General features: G+C 49.2%; 1 protein-coding gene across 6 annotated transcripts in view; it reads right to left on the minus strand.

Annotated features, from left to right (window-relative positions):
• The window catches only part of DPF3 (double PHD fingers 3), a 773,243-nt gene that overhangs the window by 368,163 nt on the left and 384,315 nt on the right, over positions 1-20,765 (minus strand). The gene's annotated exons all lie outside the window — the stretch shown is intronic.

Consider the following 20,765-nt stretch of genomic DNA (forward strand, 5'->3'; position numbering starts at 1 on the left):
CAATTATGTATTGTTAAACTCATGGTGCTCTACTGTGTTTTCTATGTTTTCCTCTTCACCTAAACATTTGATTCTAATTGAATGCTTGTTTTAACAAAACCTATAAGAAAAAGCCACTTAAGAAATAAAAAAGGCTACCATAAAAATCAAACATTGCTAATGGTTGTTTTCTCACCTCATGATATGGATCTTTGTACCTTTACATGGGACACCCAGGAAGGTTAAATCATTTACTGCTCTAAATCGCTTGCAGCATTACATTTTGGGAGGACAGGACCACCCAATGTATACACAGCCGTGGCCAGCGACAGTAGGTACGGCAGCAATTGAGGTGCCGTAATCCGTAGAGGGTTAATCTTCTGTGCACGGCACCAGACAGAGAACCTCTTCCACTTATGTCTGTAGCACTTGAGAGTTGAGGACGCCCTGGCTTTTGCAAGAACCTCTCTGCAGTCAGCCGGGATATCGTACCCTCCAAACTCTAGCGCTGCAGGAGCCAGGCCTGCAAGTTCAGCGACTCCGGGTCGTGATGAAGTATGGCGCCTCCCTCTCTGGAGAGAAGATCCGCATCCGCCGGCAGCTTGACTGGTGGGGACGCTGACAAGTCCAGAAGGTCAAGGAACCAGATCTGCTTCGGCCACGCCGGTGCAACCAGGATTATCCTGCACTGGGACCTCTTGAGCTGGTTGACGAGTCGGAGCAGCAACGGCAACGGAGGGAACGCATAAAGGAACAGGCCTTCCCAGGGGAACGAGAAAGCATCGCTCATGCTCCTCGGCTGGGGGAACCTGCTGGCGAACTTCTGGCACTTGGAGTTCGTCGCTGTCGCGAACAGGTCGGGGGTTTTCCCCATCATCGGAAGAGTCAATCCACTTGATCCTGACGTAGTTCCCCACTCGTGGCACGAGCGCAGCTCCCTGCTGAGTGAGTCGGGGATGGTGTTTTTTATCCCTGCCAGATGAAAGGGCACCAGAACAATGCCACAGATCCTGGGCTTCCTTGGAGAGGCTGGGGATCTGGTTCCTCCCTGCTTCCGGATGTAGAACATCGTGGTGGTGTTGTCGGTGAAGATTCTCATTACCTTGCCCTTGAGGGACGGGAGAAAGGACCTGAGGGCCCAGAACACTGCACGGAGCTCCAGGATATTGATGTGGAGCGCCTTCGTCTCCGGGAGCCAAAGGCCTCTCGCGTGAAGTCCTCCGGTGTGCGCTCCCCACCCTTCCAGGGAGGCATCCGTCGTCACCGTTACCTGGTGGGATGGGGTCTGAAATTCTGTGCCCGCCGTCAGATGAGCGTGGGTGCCCCACCACCGGATCGCTCGTCGGAAGGTCTCGTTGAGCGGGTTCCTGTCCTCGAAGCTGCCCGTCGCTTGGATCGAGCGGGAGTCGGGGAACTCTTGCAGAGGGTGCATCCGAAGCCTGCACAGGCGCATGAGATATATGCAGGAGGACATCTTCCCGAGGAGGGACTTGATGGACCTCACCCTGGCCACATCCGTGGCCAGCAGGCGCTGCACCTTGCCCAGGATGGCCTTCGTCCTTTCTTCCGACGGTGAGGCCAGGCGCGCCACTGTGTCGAGCTTTGCTCCCAGAAACCATGCGACTTGCGACGGGACCAGGTTGGATTTGGGAAAGTTGATGGAGAATCCCAGGTCCGAGAGCAGCTGGACGGTCTTTGCTGTGTGATCCACGGCAAGCTCCCTTGTCTCTGCTCGGATGAGCCAGTCGTCCAGGTAGGGGTAGACGTGGATCCCCTGCAGGCGCAGCCGCGCCGCCACCGGTGCGAGGCACTTGGTGAACACCCTGGTTGCCGACTTTAATCCCAACGGGAGGGCCTTGAACTGGTAGTGCCGTCCTTGGACCACGAACCTGAGGAACATTCGGTGACCTTTCAGAATGGGGATGTGAAAGTATGCATCCTCCCAATCCAACGAAGACAGGAAGTCGCCCTCCTCCAGCTGTCCCAGTGCTGGAGGGTGACCATCCGGAATTTCTGTGCCTTGAGGTATTTGTTCAGCCGTCGCAGGTCCAGGATGGGGCGCCATCCTCCGGTCTTCTTTTTTACTAGGAAGTACCTTGAGTATACTCCGGAGCCCCAGAGCTTCTTCGGGACGAGCTTGATGGCACCTTTTCTGAGCAACGCCCTCACCTCCAAGAGCAGTTGAGGGACGTGATTTTCCTTCCTGACCACGGTTGGAATGCGGGGGCACTTTTTTAGAAATTTGAGGGCGTGCCCCTGGGCCAGGGCATCCAGCACCCAACGGTCAGTGGAGATGGACTCCCACACGCTGACGAACTTCGCCAGCCGGCCTCCCACCGGGGGGCTTCGGTGGGGGTCCGACCCCGCTGTCGGTTCAATCTTGCTTGGCGGACCCCTTGCCGCCTTGGCCTCCCTGGCGACGACGGCGGGGTCCCCCCGACTTGCCTCGTCCTCTATAGGCTTCCTGCGACGAGGAGCGGGTCGCTTGGCGGTACGTAGAGGAGCCACCGCCATATCCATTGGAGCCACTCTGCTTGCCTCCATTGCCGGAGGACACCTAGGGCCCTAGCAGTCTCTGTGTCCGCCTTGATGGCTTGGAGGGACTCATCCACTGTTTTCCCAAACAGGTTGTTCCCGTCGAACGGCATGTCCAGCACCTTGGCTTGCACATCCTGGCGGAAAATCCGTCGCCTTGAGCCAACCTCGTCGTCTAAGGCAAACGCTGTTGCCTAGCTGGCGGAAACCGGTGTCGGCAATGTCCGTTGCCACCATAATGGCGTGGTCCGATGCCACTTCACCTTCTTGCAAGATGTACAGGGCCACGGCCCTCTTGTCATCCAGTAAGAAGTCCAACAGGGGGGCGATCTTGAACCATAACTCCCTGTCGTAGCGGGCCACGATCGCGAGGGCGTTGGCCACCTTAATCGTTGTTGCAGTCGTTGTCCCATTGCGTCCAGCTTCTTCCCTTCGCCGTCCGGCAGGGAAGTTGACGTTGAGACCGAGGCCCCCCCCCCCCCATTTTCTTCTTGGCCGCCGCTGAGACGACCGAGTCCGGGGTAGGTTGTGCCCTAAGGCATAGAGGGGCCGCGTCGGGGACCCGGTACTTCTTCTCATACTGATCCTTCTTGGCAGGCGTCGTAGAAGGGTTCTTGAGAAGGGTGAGACCCTCGTCCCAGATGTCATCCAGCAGAGGCACGGCGAGGACGGGCTTCCTCCTAGCCTCGCGCCGTTGGTAAAGGAAACCTTCCTTCTTCTCCTCGGGGCAGAGCTGAAAAAGCTTGGATGCCCTGGCGATCATTGCGTGGAAAGATCCGATCTCATCGGACGGGGAGGCCCGGGCTGGTGAGGGGAGCTCCGTCCCATCGTCACCGCCGTCGTTGTCGGTACCCGTTGTGGCCGTGTCTGTTCCCGTGTCATCCCCAGGGACGGGTGGATCCGTCTTCTCTTGTTCGAGGTGCTCCCCGCCGGGACCGGTTCTGGTTCCTCCGTCGGACCTGGTACCGGGTCCTCTGTCGGTGGTAAGGGCAATCTCATCCTTATCTCTGAACATAAGGATTGTATCGCCAACAAAATGGCCGCCGAGTTATCCTGCAGCTCCGGAAGCGACGGCTGACCAGGACCCTCGCCAGCGCCGCGTCACTTTCATCGTCACCCTCGTCGGGATCCCTCCCGTGGGGACAGGCCTCCTCGACGCCCTTGTCGAGGCCCTCTAGGACTTCTGCCAACTCCTCCTCGGATGTTGTGTCTGTGTTCACAATGGCCACCGGCCCCCACCTCTTTTTCCGCCGGGGTCTTCACAGGGGTCTTTTCGATAGGTCTGAAAGAGGCTTCCCTCCGCGGAGGCAGGGAGACTCTGGGCCCCGAGGTCGCCTCCACTGGTGTAGCTTCCACAGGCTGCGCCAGGGCCGCCGCGACTCCCTCGATAGAGGCCTTGGCCGGGTGAATCCTTAGGCGCGTTTGAGGCCTTCACCTTGGGGGGGAGGGTTACTGCCTCGCTCCCCCTCGGCCGAATCCTTCGAGATTGACCGGGGCCTCTCCAAAGGCTTACCCGGGTTCTCGGATTTCCTCTTCCCCGAACCAGAGCGTTGGCTCATGGTTGATGGTGCCGGGGAAGAGGCGCCCTGCCTGGCAGCCAAAGAGCCCGACCGTTTGGCGCTCCCAGTGCCCGCAGACTCGCGGTGCTTTGCCTTCTGTTGGGCCCCTGTCGCCGGGGCGCCCTCACAGGACTTAGAAGACCGCTCGGACTTTTTCATCTTCTCACCTGATGGACTCCTTCCTTCCAGCCAGTTGGAGAGACGAAGGTGTTGGTCCCTGATGGTCCGTTCCGACATGTTCCTGCAAAACGCACAGTCCTTCTCCGCGTGCGTTTTGTCCTCATGAAGGAAGTAGAGACATTTCGAATGCTCGTCCTCCTTGAACACATTCTGTAGCTGGCATCCAGGGCAGACCCTGAACAGCTTTCCGGCCGTCGAGCTTCCTTTCTCCTGGGCCATGTTCGGGTAGGCCGCAGAAACTTCTGGAATCCTCCAAGAAGCGTAACTGGACAAAATCTTCACCCTTGAGGGGCGTAGAAAAAAATCCGACATGGAGCCCCGTTAATCGGATGTAGAGACGGTAGAGCTTGAGGCTCTATTTAACCAAAACATGAGAAATTCTCTTTGAAAAAGCGCAAAAACGCAGCAAAAGCTCGAGAGCTGAGCATGCAGTAAAAATCTGAAGATGGCTGCCAGAGGCGGGGCTTAGGGAGAGGGCAGTCATTGGCTGGGGGCAGTATGACCCAGAGACCAGTGATTGGTTACTACTGACAAAGAAAGGTCAGAAACGAAACTGATACTGATTTTTCTTTACCGAGGATTCCCGGCCTGACGACGGGGAATATTCATGAGCATGTGAATCCATGCCAGACCCCATGCTGGAGAATAATTCAGACTGCTTCGATATTTTAATCTGACTTTAAAGCATCAGGTTCTACATACTGGTGGTTTGTATTGCATACAAAAACAACCAAAAAAACAGTCATGTAGCCAACAGATTTGGCTTCAGCGCTGGCTATGCCTGGGCATTGCAAGCCACAGCCACTTAGAAGATTCTGAATGTGCACAGGCAACAGGTGTGATACCCTGTATGGAGATGATGTGCCTCTCTCCTGATGCTTCCAGCAGACATCCATGCTCGCTCTTGCTCTAGTGGAGGGTCCCCTGGCTCACGGTGCATGCACTCGCACATTGTCATGCTGTCTATACAACTTAATTTCACTACTTTGCATGCAAGAAGGCTGCAGACAGCATGGAATGTTGGACTGTACTAAGCACTGCGTATTAATGACTCCAGCCCTCTGGCATGAGCATAACGAAAGCAGGCACATTTGTGGCTTTGCCACCAACCAGTCAACTCTAAAAGGCGATCCTGTTGCAGGGGCGTAGGGCGTTTGCTGGCTTTTAGTGCCACAAAAACCAATTAATGAAGGTTCAATAAAGACCCATTGAGGGCCTCGCCCAAACATTTAACTCTGTGGTAGCCATTTGACAAGGTAGACATCTCATGGTGGCAGGGCATCATTGCTCATTGTGTTTGCATGGTATCCCTACATATTATCCCCACCAAAAATATCGCTGTATATATGGTTGTCTGGAACGGCCATAGGCGTTATTTTTTGGGGGGGTTTATTTTTGAGGTTTTTGAGAGCAGTGGTTGCGGGGGTGTCCCCTGCTCCTTTAAAAATAATGCAGGGGTGTCCCTCGCAGGTTCCATGCCTTAATATTGCTGCAGAAATATGGTGATATTATTGTATGGCGATATTTTTGGGGGGATATTAACGCATTGAACCATTTGCACATAGAACATGCAGAGCTCGAAATTGCTGGGAGCTATGTAGCTCCTGCTTTTATCTTAGGAGAGCCTGGCTAGCTTGAAACCAACAGCTATCAGGAGCCACCTTTGGCTCTTCAGACCAACTGGTGGCAAACATACATATGGGATATTAACTTTTGAGTACTCGAAAATGTTATTAAAGAAAAATTAGGACAGATCAGGTGGGGTGGGGTGGTGGGGTGCTGTGTAGATAAGGGTGTCCTGGTAGCACCATCAAATGGAAATATGGAGGTATGGGGGGGAATGGATTTAAGAGGGTGGCCGGGGTTTTAAAATTAGGGGGCGTGGAGCCGAGGGATGAGGATAGGTAACTTGCCTCTGTGGACGATATTGTGATCTGGAAAAGTGTAATGACATTGCGATTTGATGACAAATGGTTGGAATAATACATTTAATTGTTAAGAAAATTATAAATACGGATGAAAAAAACAATAATAAAGAATTAGGTCACACCTAGAACACATTTTAACATCATGGATGACACATAATGGGCACAAAGTTGAAGTTTGCCTCTCCAGTGGAAATTAGATTTGTGGTGCGCTGTGTACCCACTCCGGATTCCCCAGTGGTAGCTCCTGCCTACTGGGTAATGCCCAACACCAAGGCGCTGGTTTTAAAGTAACTGAGTGGTGTTACTGGAACCAAGCAAGACATTTTAAAGTCACATTACAGACATAAATAAAAACTAGATGTGTTACTCCTGTCACAGTTGAAGCACATTAGTGTGCAATGATTGACATCAAATGTTCAATCAAGCATGGTGCAGTGACCGTGCCAAATTCTACTGCAACTGTCTATGTTGTGAAGCTACTGCCCCGATAAAAAGACAATAACAAGCAACTACTTTAAATGTCCTCTGGGCTACTCTGACCTAATGCCATCCATGAAGATGTATTCTGCTGTATTCTTCATTCTTTTAACACAAGGTGAAGGGGGGTTGTTCAGCAGGAAATGTTGCTCTGCTCATCAGGCATACTTTCTACACATGCACTGGGCTGCCAGTTGGAACACCAGAGCAGACTTAATGCTAACTGAGTGCCTAACTTAATCACTGACATCCAGATAGTGAACACATATACTTCCATTGTGTACAATTCAAAGACACACCAAGGGTTGAAAGTGAAATGGCCACATTCTAGATATAAAAGTTGCATGCAGCTTTAAACACATGCATCAAGGAGCAGCTATAGCGATGACAGTTAATATAGAAATACAGTTATTGAACTTGCTCTGCACTCATCGGCTCCCCAGTGGAAAGTATTTGGCTGTGGAAGCAAAGTCTTGTCGGAACAGATACAGTATTGCTTCGGTCCAACCCAGGTCACTTCTACACCTCACCTGCATGTCAGGAGGAATGCTTCTAAAGGTTGGGCTACACTCATAGCCTGTTTCAGCAGCGAGTGATCTAGGCAATGGGAGCGACATTCACAGGGAGGTTAGGGCATAGGGGGACCCAAGGGAGCTCTGGCGGAGGAAAGATCGTGCCCAACATGTGTAGCTCTGCCCGGTTGTGCCTCCACTACAAGCAACGCGCTCTGGAAATTGCTGCAAAAGAGGGCGGATAAGCCAAGAAGGGTTCCCTGGTGTATTTTAGCAGGAGCTGTGGAAGACACCAATGCCAATATAAATGGGTGAGAAACCCACACTCTGTTGGTAATTTGTTGGCATTGTTGGCAGTTCGAAATCACTGCCATATGGGCAAAGATATCTGATCCAACGAGGGTGAGGGACCATTCCCCCAGAATACTTGGGGGACGTAAAAGGCATCTACTGGAAGAGCTCTGGTGCTTGCTTTCACTGAAGATGTAAAGGCCAGGAAATGTTGGAAGCCTACATAGAGGCTGCATGTCTGAAGGCATCCCAACAAACTTCAGTCTGCGGGTGCAGTATGGACGAGAGCTACAGCTCAGTTTCATTCTCTTGAATAAGGTCCCTGCGTCCTAAAAGTTCAGAAGCATTACCTTTGGCACTTTGACACACAGCATTCCAAACAAAGTCTTGCATCATTTTGCAAGACATCAAACACAGCAATTCAATCAAAGACTGATTCATGCGCCTGATCAACTTTAGAGCTTCAACCTACAGCTATGCTTGATTAGCCAACCGAGAGAGACCTTTGAGCAATGCAAGTTCAGAAACACACCTGCTTTGATTGAGCTCTTCCGAACCACTTACATCTGGACCGAACTTTGCACTTCACCTAGGATTGAGCCGACCACCGAAACATGCAGCCTCAAAGACATCACTGCAGTAATCAAACACCACGGAGTCACCCATTTGTAGATGCACACACCAGTGCTCAAATACTAATTGAGCCAGTTCGACACAGTCAGCCCAGAGCTTAAATCCGTAAGAAGCCCTGAGAAGTCCTGCTCGATGTGGTTGAGCCTTCTATGTACGACTAAGGTAGAGAATGTGTGAGATAGATTTTCCTTCTCCGACATCCTGGCTTCCCTGACCTGCAGGCATTGCGTTGGGCACTACAGACTGAACTAGGTCCTACTTACTTATAGACATGTAAGTAACCATTTTTGAGCTTTTCCACTTCAGCTCATTGTGCCTAATTGTTTCACTCCTACAGTACATTCAGCCTGCACATCTCACTCTCTTGCTATAACAAATATTGCCTACCAATAATAGACTTTCTGGAGGTTGTATGTGTTTAGAATCATATGCAATGAATAGTCTACAATCCAGTGGTTGGCTGGAGTTTTAAAAGTTGCTTTATGCCAAGTAAAAGATAGATGTCAGCAAGGGTGTTCGTCATACTACCCTATTATAGGTACCCACAATTTTCCAATGAATCAACACCCCCAGATGGTATGTAGTCTTGAGATTATTTGTGCTCACTATTGAGGGAGATCAATGGGACTACAGTACCAGATAACCAAATCAGAAAGGAGGAAAAACAAAAGAAAATCACACTTCAAATTAAGTTATGTAGCCTTTTGGCACGCACATATTTTGTTTCCTTTTCCCTGTACTCCACAGATGAGAAATGGGTTGGCGCATGTGATTCTAAGCAGATGCAAGCTCTAAAAAGACTATTGATGGTAGGTAACATTTGTCTTTGGAGGCTTCTGAATCTCTAAGATTCACATGATATGCATAGATTAGTGAGCAGTAGTGGGCTTTGGTTGTGGGCAGTGCAGTGGGACCATTGCAAATAGGTGGCATAGAACAATTTGGCACACGTGTGAGTCTACTCTAGCTTGCATAGCTTCACAATAGTGTTTGCTGAAAGTGTCAATTGATCTCCAAGTTAACACTTTACATATTGTGTGTAAGGGAACATTATCTACAAATAGGATTGCTCCCCTGTGGTACATTTGGAATGTACCCATGGTGTAGCGGGTAGCTGTAAGTGTGCAAGGGCATATCACTCTTGAGTGCAGCATAATATCCAGCCATGAAATGCTTAAATTGCTAATTGGACGCCGCCCACCCCACCCTATAACGAACGCTATGAGAAATTGGCTTATTTTACTCAAGTCTTGGCTTGGATTCAAGTACAATATCTCCACTCACCACATATTGAGCGTTCATAGGCTTTTTCCTGCATGTTTTGTGGTCTTTCGAAAAATGCTAGCAAGTCTGACGGACTGACATGGAATTTAGACCATGTTAAGATCACAGGATGAAGAAGAATCTTAGACAAGCAGGTATATTCTCGTCACCTCGTCCATGAAAGCTTTAACCACTGTAACCTTCCACCACATTACCTTATGAGGTGGTGTGTGCAGCTAAGGCATCCAGCTGGACCCTTTGCACACTAGGCCACTGTCTTACCAGTAAAGAAAAATGAAATGTGGGTCAAGTGCCTAAATCAGATTATGAACTGCTTCAGTTTATTAAAATATCAAGATTGTGCGTTTTACTTGCATGCTTCTTTAAGACTGTTCATACACCTTTGAGGCAATTGGAGCTGGGTGTGCTATTTGGTGGCAGTGTTGTGTCCTTAGTTTTAGTACAGCTCGAAGCCTGAAGGGTAGGGGTGGTACTTACTGTCATTCAGAGAAGATGAGGTAACCACATTTGTCACACTCATTTAGGGCTGATAAGAAACAGTGTTGCACTCTCTCATATTTTGTACAACTTTGTGGATGAGGTATGCCAGGGGAAATATGTCAGCAAATATTACTGACCATGTGCTCCAAGGAGCATTCCACCCTGGCCCTGATTCTGGGTACTGTAAGAGTGTCGAAGAAGGAGACTGACACAAAAGTGGCATGATTTTGGTTATCGACTTATTCAGGAAAATGGAAACGAGGTCCTCGCTATTCCTAACTTCTAAAAGGAGTTTCCCTGCCTGAAAACCACTACTAAGAGTCTGCCAAGATGTCAAAGTATAAACCACAGTCCTGTGTCAAAAACCTACTTCTATCCCTCACACTCTAAAACTAAAGAGTAAACTAACAAAAAGTTCCTTCTTTTAGGAGAGTTGCTCCTTTCACCTGGCTTCTAGACTGTTGCTTAACCAAATTGTTCCTTAAAATTATAACACCAGGGGGAATGACTCCCTTGCCCTGATTTACAGGTTTCAAAACAGTCTTTATACAATGTTTTCTCCAGGAGAACGGCTCTGTTCGCCTGGTGTGATTCCGTACAAGTTCCAATAGAACCAGGGGGAATTACTCCCTTTCCCTGGTATGTCTTCATACAATACACAACGAAGCCAGGGGGAATGACTCCCTTCCCTCGACTTGACTTCTATCTATGGACCAAGAGAATGCATGCCTTCTCTTGTTTGCTACTGACACACCATGGGGAATGACTCCCTTCCCATGACGTTTCTCTACTTCCGCTTTGTTACCAAGAGATTGACTCCCTTCACCTGGTATTACTCAATATTCAGTGCTTTCAGAATCATACACGCTTTTTCTTGGTAACTTGCTGACAACAATGTCCCAAATCTTCTTAGGATACCAGATCCTTCTCTTGTGACTAGTGGACTTATCTCCGCCACTACGATAAGGAAGATTTCCTCTCTGCTCTAATGTCTCTTTGTTGGGGTCTCAGACCATTCTTAATTAACCTGTGGTGTCCTCTTCCATCCCCACTTTTTGCTATGGACAGGGTCCCAGGCCCTTCCCCTAGTGGCCAAAAGGCAATTCTTCCGCACTGCGATTGTGGCCAGTGTCCCGGACCGTTCCCTCGAGCCCAGTGGGCCTATCTCTGCCACTGTCTTGATGACAGCTCCCTCTGGCATTCGAGTGGCTTTGCTTCGGGTCCCGGGCCCTAATCTTGCTTGGATTCCACACCCTTACTTTCCTCCCCTTTTTGCTAGGTCCACTTGGTTCACTCTCCTGTCAAGCACTGCCACAAGGAAAATTACTCGTATGAAGTTCTATTAACACACAGTCAGTATTTCCAATTAACTTGTATTCACTCTCAAGTCTTTATGCCCCTACCGGTTCCTGCGTTACACCCATTACCTTTGCTGGCTTTGGGACGCTCTGTTTGTTCTTCCTAGGGGGCTTGCTTCATTTGTAAGCGCTGTGCGGGCCTTCCTAGTCTCCACAGCTCCTGCTCCACATTCCTTGTTCTCGCTCGCCGGGCCAGCAGTGTAGGCGCTGATGCAGGAATGCACGGTCCAACCTCACAAGGTTGTGCCACCGCTTCTCAGCCTCCAGCCACGTTCCCGACCAGCTCCACACCACTGTGCAAGGGATTCTCGCCACCTGATTCTAGTCTCCAGCGGATGACTGCTTTCGGCTTTCCCAGAGCGTTCTCCGCGGCACCTTTGATTATCCCAGGCTAGACTGTCTCCCATGCTGATATTACAATAGCATATGGTTGCGTTGGTCAGGGAGAAAGGGGGGGTGGTGAAAGGGTGCTATAAGCACCAGTTAGGTTTGGGTCCTGTGTTATGCCGTCTATCACCCAGGTGGTCGTCCTTATCCCCAGTAGGGGAGTCCCCCCCCTACATTCAACTTCAAGATCATGTCGAAAAGCATAATATCTTAGGCACTCGTCAATCGGGCTATAGGGCCTGCCATGGCACTGAAACTGCCATGCTTGAACTGAAGTCCACTCTAGCTGGCATAGCAGACAAAAACCAAGCCGCTCTGTTGATGTTGCTAGACCTCTCCGCAGCCTTTGATCTTGTTGATCACACCTTGCTAGTGACAAGACTCGGAGAGGTCGCAAACTGCTCCACACTGGCATCCAAATGGATTGCCTCCTTCTTGGGACCATGCACGGTAAGGGTCTGTGTGGGCAACAACCACTCCACTCCGATCTCTCAAACTTGCAGCGTTCCACAAGGCTCTTGCCTGTCACCGTTACTCTTCAACTCGTACATCCGACCACTACTAGATCTTCTGAACAGCCTGGGTGTCCAGTATACAAACTACGCAGATGACACTCAGGTTGTCATTCAGCTCAGTGGCCAATACAAGAATGATGTCAATACTCTTAACAACATCTACAGAGCTATCCAGAATTGGATGGCCTGTAACTCCCTGGCTCTCAACAATAATAAAACCGAGTTGATGATTGTCACTACCACGAACACTAAGAGCAAGCTTACCTCAGACTACTCCAATTTCCTGATTGCAGACAATGTCATAACTGTCCTAAAGAGAGTGAAAACACTGGGTGTTATTCTGGGTGACAAACTCTCCATGAAGCCTCATGTTTCAAATATCCGGTCATGTTGTGGACTCATCAACAAACGAATACAATATATTCAACCTTTTATCACAACTGATAACTGTGCTCTTCTGTCCACAGCACTGATAAACTCCAGACTGGACTACTGTAACGGCCTGTTGACCGGCACCACTTCTGCAAACATACAAGCTCTTCAAGTCACACAAAATAATGTTGTGCGCACTATCTTCAAACAATCGCGTTGCACCCACATCTCCTCCTTGAGGAAAAAGCTACACTGGATTCCTGTAAAACAGAGAATAATGCAAAAAATGCTCACACCAGCGCACAAATGCGTGACCCTCACAAGTCCCACATACCTATCAGAGCGCATTAAGATCAAGCCGAAGAACAGAAATCTCTGCTCTACTTTAGCTACTGTGCTTAACCAGCCTAGATACAAATTTACCAGGTTTGACGGCACTAGTTTTGACTGTCAGGCCCCCATGCTTTGGAACTTACTACCAGCAGCCATACGCCGGATTCAGAAATACTGTCTTTTCAAAAAGGCTTTAAAAACCCACCTTTTCAACCTTGACTAAGAACTTCTGATCTCAACTCTTTCTGCAGGTTCATGTCAGTATGTCTTGTTTCTTGTTCTGTGTGCGCCCTGAGGCCTGCGGGCATGTTGGCGCGTTACAAAAATGTAAATAAATAAATAAATAAATAAAACCCTAGGCTTGACTTCTGGGTGGCGGCCACACCTCTCTAGACTCATGAGAAGGGGCTCCCCCCCTGGGGAGAAGTAACGACACCTAGTGAATCATCACAGTACCTGGAGGGTGTTAGCATTTTGACATTATACTTAGTTATCCCTCCACATGCAAAATACTTGTTTGAGTGTACATGTGTGGAGTACCCACTTGTGTTCTTGTAGAACTTGCAGCTGAGGCTGTGTGCTAGACAACTGTGTACCCCTGGAAAATATCGGCCTGCAGGGATGCATTTCCTTTTTATGCACCAATGCCAAATCGGTTGCACTATTTGGGACTATATTAGTGAGTGGGTTCCCCCTACTTGTTTATGGAAAAGATTGCTTAGTGTGAGGAACCTGAAGGCGTCCTCACTTCTTTTTCCCCGGGACACTCTGCTCAGGTGGCCAGGGAAGGGCCATTGCTTTTGGATCCCGACCCTGGGGGTGGCAATGAGAGGGAGGATCACTGGGGCGGGGGAGTCTTGGGGAGAGAGAGCACAGTGCCTTTAGAGGAGACCTGGTATCCCCCTTGTTCCAGTGACCGTGAAAAAGCCTCTTCCCAAGCCCTATTGTCAAGCATCTCCCCTCATTTTTCCACACTTTACCTATGACAGTACTGGGATGAGGAAGAGGCGACTAAGAGGGATGAACACTAGTGGGTTATTTCACCACTCTGGTACTGAGACAAGGTATGTAACGTATTGTAGAGATCAGGCATTTCTCCTTAACTGTGGTCAGGCCCTTGGACCAAATGACCCACACCAGAGGTCATTTAGTAATTGGCATGAGTATAAGGTGAGCATGTATTAGATGAGACCGTCGGGAAGCAGGAGCTTTGGCATGCTGCGGAAAGGAGATAGGCTTGCAACCTGGATGGAGGCTGGAGCACTTGGCAAAGCAGAGCAGAGAGAGGGAGCAGGAGGTGGACCAGTGCAGGAAGATCACCTGGGTGAGGGGTCCTCGGGAGTAGGAGTGGGACACTGGTTGGCTTCACAGGGTATCCCTCCCCCTGCAACACCTCTACCCCATCCTACCAGGTAGGATACGTAGGAACCTACATCCCCCCCTGCTTTCCCTTCTACAACACTTTCACACGACAGCCCGCTCTCGGAGAAAATAGACTCACACCCGAGCAGTGTATCTGACATGTCCCACTACTATGGTCAGGCGAGGTCAGGCAATTGCTGACAATCACTCACACCTGACTTCTATTAAACTTCCCCACACAGATAAAAGGCGGAGAACAAGAGCACATTCTGAGCGAGGCAGAGTGAGGCAAAGCACACAAAAGGTACAGCAGTTTCGAGTCAGCAGCTGAATGAGGGGAGAAAGAGGGCAAACCAAGAGGATTTCGTAAGAAGGGACGCACCCTTGACCTTTTCGGCAAGACGCTGGTACTTTCAAGAAACCTTCAAGGCAGAAAGCGTAAGGCCAGGAAACCAGACTGAAGAATCCTGCATTGTGTGTTGGAGATATTGAAGGCTCTCCTGCGTTACTGACCAAGGCGGGGAGGAGCAGCAGCAGCCGCCGTGGCATCGTCCTTGGCTCCAAGAACAAAGAAGTGCTAGAGAGATCAACACAGTCGGTGAGTTGGGGAGAACGATGCACGATCGATCTATGTTTAAGTCCAGGTTGCAAGCGACAACATTGTATAACGAGCGCTGGAACAAACATTGTTAAACGTGTGTGACGAAAGACGTTGACAGAGTGGTCCGGCACCGTCAATGTGCTCATTCGAAGGTCTCTGTGAGGTATCCAGCAAAGAGAAGCGAAAGTAGAAGATTGATGAGAACAATTTTGTGAAGTGAATCGAAGTGGTCCTGTGACGGTCTAAGCAAAACCCATCACACATTCGAAAGTCTGATTCTGATATCAAGAGGATCGGAGCTCGAACGAGGGGGATACATGGTCTGAGCTTGTACGAGGGAGACCAATTGTGAACATTGTGGAAAAGGGGTCTGAGCACGAACGAGTGGGATCCGTGGTCCGCGCCCGACCAAGTGAGACCAGTTGTGAACTTGTGAATGTGAAAACCCCGACAAAGGAAAGGAACTTTTGGGTTTTGTTTGTTACATCAGGCCCACTGCAATAAGAGACTGTCATTGGGAGAGAGACTTTGACAGAAGGCCCTGATGCCTATGTTTTGGACTGTTACCTTGTGGCCAAGAAGCCCGAGTGTGTGCGAAGCTCGCACGTGCCCCCTTGCCTCGTGCTGAATACATGGGGAAGGGAAGCCAACTGCTCAACCGTCCTGACATTATTTCTTGAACACTTTTCTTTTTGCGTATAACATTGTCCCATACCATTTTGTATTTAGAAGGATTGGCAATAGGTTTATTAGTATAGGCCCTTTTATTTGTCAGAGACTTGACTAGGACTGCATTATTATTATTTGATGGTCGTAGCTTGCTCCCATCCTTAGATTTAGGTAGGCATTCAACAAACCCATTTGAAGTTCAATAAACACCATTTAACTGTGATCACGTGCATCTGTCTTCACGGTTTGATACCAATGCCTTCCTTACACGTTCCTTACTTTTGATGAGGCAGGTAAACCCCTCTTAGAGGTTGGGATAGGTAGGATTTCTCCCAACCCTCTTGTTCCTTTTAATACATGAACGTCTTTAACAAATAACCAACATCCTACTGTGTCTGAGTCTTACTCTTGATCCTTTACAGCTCCTATTTGGTGAAGTGCAATATCAACTTAAATGGACGTTATGCCCGGATTAAATTATCACTGAACCCACCATTCCTTTCGGGACGTGCTGCGCAGGTCCCCTGGCACTGTAAGATGGGTGCACAGCAGGCGTCAAATGGCACCATACAACCAAGCTTGATGTCAAGTGTTTGAAAGCATCTTTCATCTCAGAAATGGAAATGCACACAGAAATAGCAAGGGGATCCATTCGTTTTTGTACAACGCCCTTTCATTCCCCACTAAATCTTTCTGCGCTTTTAAAGGGAGCACACTTTGATCCTGCTTTTAAAAGTAGAGAGTGAAGCACATGTTTAAACAACCAGAATGTATGACTTCTAAAGAATGAGTTTGTTGCTGCATCCTCGCAGCTAGTAATGTACACCAACAGGTTGTACAATGCTCCACCCCTGTGGCCGTCTCCAGACAAGCCAAACAGAACGCCCCTCGTGGTGCTGCATATGCCGCCAGACTGGTGCAAATTGACAAATGCATAGGTCAGAGCAGGGAGGACTCTGCCCTCAATTTCCTTTAACTATTTTACTTTATGGCTTGGGTACAACACCGTCCTGATTTGAGTGCTTGAAGCATCTGTACACTACTCAGACGTATTAGCAGAAAATATGGTTGTACCGAACGCCAACTTAATACGTTAATGGATCTCCAGCTCTGGCCGAATAGTATCGGACTACTCAGCTCCTCCAAATACTTTGGGCCCGATTAGAAGTTTGGCAGTAGTGGTAAAACGTATGGTATTAACCACTCCTGGATGTATACCACACCTCCAAACTCTAGTTTTGTTACCAAAACTTTTGTGTAAGGCCTGCTTTTGTGTCTTTTCATTTAAATGCAATTTAACATCTCACAGGCACACGTGGAGTGCAGATTGCCAAAAATATTAGAATTCGACTTTGTCCAACAGCTCTTCTTATTAAATAATCAGACTAGGGGGCATTTGCTTGTATTTGCGAGAGATGGAGTAGTGATGGGTGAGAGGGGACCATGGTTTATTCCTATGGGAAATAAATATGGAGAAACATTAAGAATTCACCACAGGCAGTGGAGACCATTAAGGCTGAGGAAGTCGCTTATCAGAGGAGTCATGTTGGGAAATTGCTCCAGTTTCCCAGCCTGCAAGAGGGAGAAAAGGCAGATGTATGAGGACCCTCTCTGCATGGGTCATAAACAGTGAGCCTATGTTTAAATTCAGAAGACTTCCCAACAGGTGGGCTTCCTCTTTTAGCTCAATAAGGCTGGACAGAGTCGGTTACCTGTCAAGCAGTGCAAGATGTTGCTTACATTTCCCAACTCATACTGGCATCTATTGAGAACCTGCTTACTGGGAGATCTCTCAGGCAACATTACAGGCCAGTTGGCCCAAAGGGGAAAGGTGTGAGATTAAAGCACTTTTTTCGGTGCTGACAGAGCACTGCTGCCATTGTTGGGGAGTGGTTTGAAGAGTGAGAGACCTAGAAAGATCCACACAGCCTTGCATCCTCTAGTTTGGTGTGAAGGAGTTGGGGTAGGTGCACATGAATTGAGAATTGGTGGAATTGAGTGACTGTCCAACCAGCAGGTGCCTTCGTAGAACTTGTACATTTGGGCAGATTCAATATCATGTCAGGCTTTCCCATCTGTGATTAACCCTCTTCCAACCCACTCATCGTCTCTGACAGAATCCACTTCCTCATTTGGCTTATTGCAGGGAGGGGTGGAATAGTATAGAAATGCAGTCCATTCACCTCACATGTACCCTCAACTTGTGTCTTGCAAAACTGGACAAACTACCTGCCCACACAATCTGCGGTGCACAAACCAGACTGCAAAATCTGGCGGGAGGCCTCCCTGCCCTCAGCAACCAGGGCCTGAAATCCAGCCTGCACCTCCCCCTCCCAGATGCGCTTGGCCGCCTGCACCACAGCAGACCATAGGCCGAAGGAAAACTTTGCCAGAGTGCAAGAAGCATTCACGGCACATAGGGCAAGACTTCTCGACGTGAACATCTTCTTGCCCCAGTCATCAAGTCTCATGCTCTCCCTGTCAGGAGGGAGGGAAGGAAGGGAAAGTTGGCCATCGCAGCATGAGCCACCAAGATTTACGGAGAGGCATAGGAGGACAAAAACACTGGATCTGATGGAGCAGGCAGGTGATTCCTTGCCAGTTGCCTGTTACTGCCGTAGCAGAAGCAGGTTTTTCCCCACACCTCCAGCACAGGTGCGGCCACTGACATGTTGAAGGGCAGCAGTGTTTTCTTCTTAGAGGCATCATCCAAATATCACAAAGTTGGTATTGGACTTTGGTTCTGGTTGGCAGAAAGCACCAAGGTATCAGCCACTTTGAAAAGTGGCCTGGGGCTTTCCTAGAGTGGGAGCTGGCAGGATGTCCAGCTCCAGAGATTTGTCAAGGGCACTGGTGACCTATAGGTCATCATCCAGCCCCATCACATCTTCACCCTCTCTGTAGAACTCTTCAGAGAAATCTCTCTCCTCTTTAAAAACCATGTGTTCCAAACCAAAAGGGAATCTGGTCACCTTCTTCATCATAGATTGAGTACATCTTTGACATGAAGGCGTCTCTTTGGAGACTAGCTTATTCCCGAGGAGCTACAATGTCCTCAACGTCGATCAGCGCTGACAAAGCTGAAACTGGGCCCGGTGCCGGGACCGCAATGCCCAGAGGCGTGGTCGGCCAGTGCCAAAACACCTTGGCTGCAATAGGATTCAGGCTTGAGCCCAAAGGCGTATGGGATTTGTCTCCAGCGGGTGCCCAGCTGGTTGCAACAGATGCAGTGGGACCAGACAGCGCCCCAGTCAAAGCCAAAGGCACTTTCGCAGACGCGGACAGCACCATGGCCCAAGCCGCTGTGGCAAAGATATCAAGCATCTTGAGGAGAATGTATTCCCATTCCTCACTAGTGATGAACTGGGCAGAAAAAGAAGCCTTTGCTGGCCGTTCTTGGGAATCCCTGGAGCCGTGGCTCCTCTTCTTAGAGGATGAAGACGAATGATGGTGGGAAGAACCACTCGGGGAGCTGTCTTTCTTTTCCTCCTCTTTGCGCGTAGCCATTCAATCTTTAGAATGGAACGAGACCGCAGATCCACACTTCTCGCCTTGTGGACGAAAGTAAAGAGCTTTGCCGTCCATTCCCAGAGGGCAATGCCTGCAATCCTGGGTGTCATGACCCTCATACATGGTTCGAATCCTGGTTTGAATCCAGGGGCCTTCGACATAGTCGGTATGGCGTAGAGGAAAATGTGTCTTCGTGAACGTTTTCGATCAGTGAACAGAGTGGGCGGCAAAAAGGAACACAGGACATGGTGCCCCAATATATACTGGCCGGACATCATGTCTGGTGCAGGGCGCATAGAGGCTTCGGGCGGATCCGACGAGGAGGCACGCTGCACACTGTGGCGGCGGAAAAGTTTGCGATGAACAGGTGGGATAAGGATATCATAGATGAGGAATCTGTGGGAGGAGGGAATACATTAGAAGTTTGAAACTCACTTTCCACCTAGCCTCCCTTGCAGCTCACAAGAGATTGCAATGTGTGTGATTCGCAATGGCAATTTCAATTTACAATATCCATTTTGTTCATTACAACCTAGCACTTGACTAGCATTAGTTTTGCATACACAACATCCTCCCATACATTTAGTCCTTGCTTTTTTGTTAATCTGTTGTTCTGGTTTGTATGCTTTAATTAAGAATATGTTCATTAACAACAAGAGAAAAAAAAAGAAACACAAGGAAGGACATTTAAAATAGTGTATTTTTTTTTTAAGATCAACTAATCGAATTCATATTCAGCTTCGACTGCATACTTGACAAAGTATTCAGTAGACGGCAAAATATGAAATATGTAATTTGGCACAGCCCTAGCAGAAAAATAAGAAGCGATAATCTGATCATCTAATAATGACTTCCCATTTCTCAAATTTTAAGGACCACCCTATCCCAACTAGTAAGGAAATAAAATATACTAAGAATTATCTTAAAATGGCTTAGATTATAATTCTCAAAGGTTTGCCATCGCTGGCTGAAGTCGGGTCATCTAGCTCACGCCACCAAGGCTGGTTAAGAAAACCTGCAGAGAGGAAATGACAGAGTAGAAGCTATGCACATTGCAGCACGTGCACATGAGCAAAAGGAGGGCAATCCGCAGGGCTTTAAGTAGGCCGGGGCTGAGCCCCTGCAGGCTCAGAAATCTCGTTCTTATGCAGGGCCCTGCCAGGGTTTACTAATCTGCCCTGGCAGCTGCTACGCTTTTTATCCACAATGGTGGTGCCGCACCTGCGAGGCATCCCTTAAAGCAAGAGATGCTCATGGGCCAGTGCCACCATTATGGAAGAAAGGTGAGGCCGCTAGAAGTTTCAGTCTTTAGGAAAAAAGGCCTTGGCTTCCAGCAACCTCACTTTTTCAGCCTTAATGGTGACGATACCTCTCCCCAGCCTGGCGAGGGGCAGCGCCACCTTTAAGGCTGAAAAGGTGAGTCGCTGTCCCCTGCCAGGTAAGCCTTTAGCAAATAAATGCAGAGATCAGCACACTCTCCCCTAGGGGGGAGAAGGTGCAGATCTCTACAAAAGGCTGCCTGTAGCCCATTGAGCCGGGGCTCGTCAAGGGGGAGTGGCCTAATGAGCCGACAGGCGAACCCCCGCCATTGGGCCACGCCCCCTTGATGAGCCCCGGATAATTTTTCAGTGCCACTTAAGGCAAAGCAAATCAAAAGACATCGGGCTTCATTCAGAGTATGCCAGTATCCTGGCGGTAGAGCCACCAGGTTACCGGCATCTGGTATTACGAGTGCCAGCGGTACAGTGTAAATCCCCATTCATGGAGTCCCATAGGGCTCCATGAGGGGAGTATCCGTCA

This window comes from Ambystoma mexicanum, chromosome 14, assembly GCF_040938575.1.
Source record: "Ambystoma mexicanum isolate Mex_15411 chromosome 14, UKY_AmexF1_1, whole genome shotgun sequence".
Taxonomy (NCBI): domain Eukaryota; kingdom Metazoa; phylum Chordata; class Amphibia; order Caudata; family Ambystomatidae; genus Ambystoma; species Ambystoma mexicanum.